Source organism: Bos grunniens, chromosome 18, assembly GCF_055505025.1.
Source record: "Bos grunniens cultivar Pamir isolate PY7600 chromosome 18, Bosgru_T2T1.0, whole genome shotgun sequence".
Lineage (NCBI taxonomy): Eukaryota > Metazoa > Chordata > Mammalia > Artiodactyla > Bovidae > Bos > Bos grunniens.
Window position 1 is genome coordinate 26,058,186 of NC_141182.1, and position 6,032 is coordinate 26,064,217.

The following is a 6,032-nucleotide window of genomic DNA, read 5'->3' on the forward strand; positions in this document are numbered from 1 at the left end:
ATATCTTTCAGTGGTGGCATGTGGGATCCTTAGTTGTGAGGCATATGGGATCTAGTTTCCTGACCAGAGATTGAACCCAGGCCCCCTGCACTGGGAGGACAGAGTCCTAGCCACTGGACCACCAGGGAAGTCCCAAGCTATCCCCTTATGAAACAATCACAGGAAGGCTCATGGGGACGCCTTATTCATCTTGACTGGTGGAAGATTCCAACTTTATTCAATGTGACATCCTTAGATACTGTCAAGAATCAACAAAACACACTTGATCCTAAATCAACAAGTCAAGGTTCCGTTGACTGCCTTCCCTTTAGAACTTCCTGATTATCCTTCATGTGACTACAATAAGCAATCTGCTGTTGCTGCTGCTGCTGCTAAGTCACTTCAGTCGTGTCTGACTCTGTGCGACCCCATAGATGGCAGCCCACCAGGCTCCCCTGTCCCTGGGATTCTCCAGGCAAGAACACTGGAGTGGGTTGCCATTTCCTTCTCCAATGCATGAAAGTGAAAAGTGAAAAAAGTCGCTCAGTTGTGTCCGACTCTTAGCGACCCCATGGACTGCAGCCTACCAGGCTTCTCTGTCCATGGGATTTTCCAGGCAAGAGTTCTGGAGTGGGGTGCCATTGCCTTCTCCTACAATAAGCAATCTAGTGTTCTAGAAATGCCACTGTCAAAAAACCAATCTTGAGCCTAGAAGGCTCAAGATTATTATACCACTTTACTCATCGCTAACACTGCTGTCAAATCACTGGGTGTTCAACACTGGAGTTGTGTTTTATAACTAAAGAAATAAGAGTCAATATAAGCAGCTCATATAACAACATCAAAAACACAACCAACCTGATTTTTTTTAATGGACAGAAGAACTGAATAGACATTTTTTCCAAAGAGGAAATGCAGATGGCCAATAGGCACATGAAAAGATGCTCAATATCTCTAATCATCAGGGAAATGTAAACCAAACTCACAATGAAAAGGACTTCCCTCGTGGTCCAGTGGACCAGAACCCACCTGCCAACGCAGGGGACACAAGTTTGATCCCTGGTCTGGGAAGATTCCACAGGCCAAGGGCAATTAAGCCCACATAACACAACTACTGAGCCCGCACTCTAGAGCCCGCAAGCCACAGCTAACGAGCTGCTGTGTTGCAAGTACTGAAGTCCACGTGCCTAGAGCCCATGCTCTGCAACAAGAGAAGCCACTACAGTGAGAAGCCACGCACTGCAACTAGAGAAAAGTCTGAGCAGCAATGAAGACCCAGCACAGCCAAAAATAAATGATTTTTAAAAGACAATGCAAAAAACAAGGGAAGAGTTCCCTGGTGCTTCAGTGGTTAGGATTCAGCACTTTCACTGCCAGGGCCTGGTACAACTACTGATCAGGGAGCTATGATCCCACAAGCCATGTGACACAGCCAAAAAGAAAAAAAAAAAGGTGAGAAAACCACAATGAGGTATCACCTCACACTGGTCAGAACGACTATCATCAAAAAGAACACTGAGAACAAATGTTGGCAAGGATGCAGAGAAAAGGGAACACTTGCACACTGTTGGGGGAAATGTAAATTGGTACAGCCATTAGGAAAAATGGCATGGAAGTTTCTCAAAAGTCTAAAAATAGAACTGCCATATGACCCAGCAATTCCACTCCTGGGTATATACCTGAAAAAAAAAAAAAAAAACACTTATCTGAAAAGATATGTGCACCCCAATGTTCATAGCAGCATTTTTTACAATAGCCAAAGACAGGGAAGCAACCTAGATATCTACCAACAGACGAAAGGATAAAGAAAATGTGATATATATATTTAATGGAATGCCACTAAGCCATAAGAAAGAATGAAATTTTGCTATTTCAGCAACATGGATGGATTTGGAGGGTATTATGCTAAGTGAAATAAATCAGACAGACTAAGACAAACACTGTATATCACTCACATGTGAAATCTAAAAAAATACAACAAACTAGTGATATAACAAAAAGGATGCAAATTCACAGATAAAGAGAACAAATTAGTGGTTATGGGGCAGGGGGAGGAAAGGGGGAAGGGCAATATACAGGTAGGGGTACACACTATTAGGTATCAAATAAGCTGCAAGGATATGCTGTACAGCATAAACCCCCAAGCCACTCCAGGAACTCTGCACATCCCTCATACAAGTGGAAACAGACCCAGATCAACCACAGGAGGACCACCTTCAAACAAATCCTTTCTCCACCCAAATTAAGCATCCTTTGGTTACCTTCAGCCATCAGATAACTATCTCTATAGCCACTGCCTAACTCCAGATGATTCTTATTTTGTCCATGGAACCCATGCTTTATTGGCTGTTACATTCCATCTGGGCCAGATACTGGTTACCTTGACAATCTCACCCATCCCCTCATTTTACTCAATTTCCCATGATCTCCTTCCTCTCTCAAACTATCTCTAAACAGTCATCACTCCTTCAGTTTAATTTCCTCCCACTATAAGAACAAAAGGTATTCAGGACATCATCTACATCACCATCTACAAATACCCTTGTAGATGATCTTGGTTCCTGGGGAGCAATTTAGAAAAAAAAAAAAAACAGTTATAGAATTGGGCCTACATTCCATCCACGACCTCACTGCTATTTGGGAGCAAAGGTTTGTCACCTTTTGGGTACCATTCCCAGGAATCTATCATCTGGCTCAAGAGGTTAGACTCAACAACAGAATCACCTGCTCATTGCTGAAGCAATTCACCTTGTCCTCAGATAACATCGCCATTGGCCTCAAATCAGTGACTCACCAAGGATAAGAAACCCAGCTCGCTGTTCTCCATAACTGCATCAGTCTCGATATGACCCAAAAAGGGGGCACGTGCGCAGTGGTCAGAAGCAACTGCTGCATCTTTGTCCTTGGCAATCTACATGAAATCTCTGCCTTAACCAGGAAGGTTCGAGACATGAATGAAGAGGTGTGTGCAGTACTTCCATCACCACCCACTGAGGAGGGACAACAGGTCTGGGGACTTCTTCTGGAGGCTCCCTGAAAGTCTACGAAGTTGGGCACAGGACCAATTCGGCCTCTAGTCTTCATCTTTCTATTTATCTTCAAGGTATTCCTCTCATCAAATGTCTGTGGATCCCACAGCATAGCAATTATCAACCCTCATCAAGTCTCAACAGATGATTCAGCTGGTTCTAAATGAATAAAAAGCAACCAAATGAAAAATGAATGTATTAATATATTGATCAGAGGAAAGAAGAATGCCTCTGCGTTCTTCCCTTTGTCAGAGGGAACTGACAAAGACTCTCTGCTTAACCCAACGTTAGTCAGGCTCCCTTGAATCTTCTCCCCAGCAAGGCCCATCCCTGTACTTCCTTATAGAATCCAGTTTTAGCAAGAATCTTGCTAAGTCAATTTAGCTGAATACCCTACCCTTGACACCTGATCAAACTCAGCATCCCCACTATACCCTGGGAATATGTGATCACCCTTACCTACCTTCAGCCAGAATTGCCCCCAAAGACTTGATAACTCTTCTTAGTAATTTTCCATCCACCAAAGCTGCCCCTCCCCCCAAGTTGCTCCTTGGCAGTAAATCCCCACTTGTTCTAGTTGTATTTTGAATCAGTCCCAGTTCTATATCCAAGTCTCCACTGCAATCTTTTTTTTAATAAAATCTGTCTTGGCCATTTTAACTTCTGCCTGTTCTCTTTAACAGTGCTCTTTTCTGGACTTCCCTGGTAATGCGATGGATAAGAATCCGCCTGCAAATGCAGGGGACATGGGTTCAATACCTGGTCCAGAAGGATTCCACATGCTGCTGAGAAATGGAGTATTTCCTGCCATTATCAGTAAATAAGGATGTCCCAGCCATCAGCGACTCTGTCCCTCCAAATGTTAATTTCTGAGCTACAAGGGCACCCAGGAAGAACAGTACCTATAATCTGGCAGCCCTTAGGCTGCAGTCACTCCCAGTGGTGAGCCTTGAGGAACTAAGGATATTGACCCCAGATAGCTGAGATGCAATGGAGAAGGCAATGGCACCCCACACCAGCACTCTTGCCCGGAAAATCCCATAGACGGAGGAGCCTGGTGGGCCGCAGTCCATGGGGTCGCTAAGAGTCGGACATGACTGAGTGACTTCACTTTCACTTTTCACTTTCATGCATTGGAGAAGGAAATGGCAACCCACTCCAGTGTTCTTGCCTGGAGAATCCCAGGGACGGGGGAGCCTGGTGGGCTGCCGTCTATGGGGTCGCACAGAGTCAGACACGACTGAAGCGACTTAGCAGCTGAGATGCATCTGAAAGGAAAGATTTCAGTGACCCTAGACTCTTACATCTTCCCCTACATAGAAAAGTGCTAAATTCCTCAACTTGAAATATCTGGTTTTACTTAATTAATAATAATCTTTAGATGGTCAGACTACCTGCCCTGTTGCAAACTTCTATATAACCTGATCCCCCACCCCACACACACACACCCTCACACCACCCCCCCTCCTCAGACCTGTTCTCTCAGGGTCACTTGAGATGCTGTCTCCCATGCTTTAAGTCCTAAAAATTCCCACCAAATAAAACATAACTCTCAATTTTCAGGCTGTGACTATTTTTTAAGTCGACACTGCAGAGCAGCTAAGCCAGTGTGCCACAACTACTGACCCTGAGTGCTGCAACAGCTGAAGCCTGCAGCTTCAAGGCCCAGGAGTCACAACTGCTGAGCCCATGTGCTGCACCTACTGAAGCCCGTGCACCTAGAGCCTGTGCTCTGCAATAACAGAAGCCACTGCAGTGAGAAGCCTGTGCACCAAAACTGGAGAGTAGCCCCCACCTCCCCAAAAACACACTAGAGAAAGCCGCAAGCAACAAGGATGCCCCAGTGCAACCAAAAAAATAAATTAAAAAAAAAAGATTAACCCCTCCCAATCCAATCCGAAGTGAAAACAAGGCCATTTAAAAAAGAAAAGAAAAAAACAAACAGTGCTCTTTGTCTTCACCTGGCAGGTCGGTGAACAGGCTTTTTCTGAAGCCCTGCCAGATCTCTGCGGATTTCCAGGTTGGGAGGCCTGCCGGCGACCCCGAGGGCTTACTCTACCGAAACCTGCCCTCAGGTAAAGAAAGCTCCCATTTCCGGGGCTGGGAGGCGGCTCCGGCGAGGTCTCCGCCCTCCTGTCCTCCCGCGGGCGCCATCACCTCCTGACCTGACGCCAGTCCGTCGGGTCAGGACTTCCCTTGGTCTGGAAGGTTACCTTTGTGAACCTTAGACACCAGGCCTCCCACCTCTAGCCTTCAGCATCCAAACCAACCAGATCCTCAAATCGATCTTGGAATAGAATTAAGTGAAAGTTACTCAGTCGTGTCCGACTCTTTGTAACCCCACGGACTGTATGGCCCGCCAGGCTTCTGTGTCCATGGAATTCTGCAGGCAGGAGTACTGGAGTGGGTTGCCATGCCCTTCTCCAGGGGATCTTCCCGACCCAGGCATCGAGTCCGGGTCTCCCACACTGCAGGCAGATTCGTTACCATCTGAGCCACTGGGGACTCGCACCTGAAAGTCCGCTCTGCGGGCAGTTTTGCCCACCCGCCCAGCACCCTGTGGGGCTGCACTGTCACATTTCGTTTGTACAAAATAATGTTCTTTGCTTGGACACCCAGCGTGTGCTAGGCCAGGAGCCGGAAGCGTATCTTAACTGCCCACCCCAGCCCTTTGCCCTGCATTCCAGATAAGGACTTGGTGGCTCAGAAAAGTTAATTAACCTGCGCATCTCCATGCTGCACGTCTGTAGCCACCCAGGATGGCAACCTCATCTCTGTGGCATGGCATCCAAGGTACCCAACGCCTCACTGGGCAACTGAGAAAAGTCCTGAAAGGGCCAAAGATAGCCCGAGGCTTTTGAAAAGAGGCCTTAGGTCAACCAATCTCTGGGTTTTTATCTTTTTTTTTTTTTTTTTCAGCCTAAGACCAGACACTTGGATCCCCTTGCAAGGCCCACCTTCCTGACCCTTATCCCCATCCACCCAGTAGGTGGGAGAAAGAGGCGTCTTCATTCCTCCTTGCCC

At 46.6% G+C, this 6,032-nt stretch overlaps 2 long non-coding RNA genes across 3 annotated transcripts in view; one reads left to right on the forward strand and one right to left on the reverse strand.

The window, feature by feature from the left end:
- The window catches only part of LOC147353312 (uncharacterized), a 15,434-nt gene extending 10,101 nt beyond the window's left edge, over positions 1 to 5,333 (reverse strand). Inside the window, exon 1 of one of the 2 annotated variants that reach the window (XR_015145524.1) lies at positions 4,970 to 5,333. This is a non-coding gene — a long non-coding RNA (uncharacterized LOC147353312). Of the gene's footprint in view, positions 1 to 2,773; positions 2,984 to 4,969 lie in introns of those variants that run through there. The other variant, XR_015145525.1, reaches the window with a different exon arrangement.
- Positions 2,944 to 4,950, forward strand: LOC147353313 (uncharacterized). The gene is made up of 3 exons (XR_015145523.1): positions 2,944 to 3,082; positions 3,692 to 3,824; positions 4,572 to 4,950. It is a non-coding gene; the product is annotated as an uncharacterized LOC147353313 (long non-coding RNA).
- Positions 5,334 to 6,032: the final 699 nt, after the last annotated feature.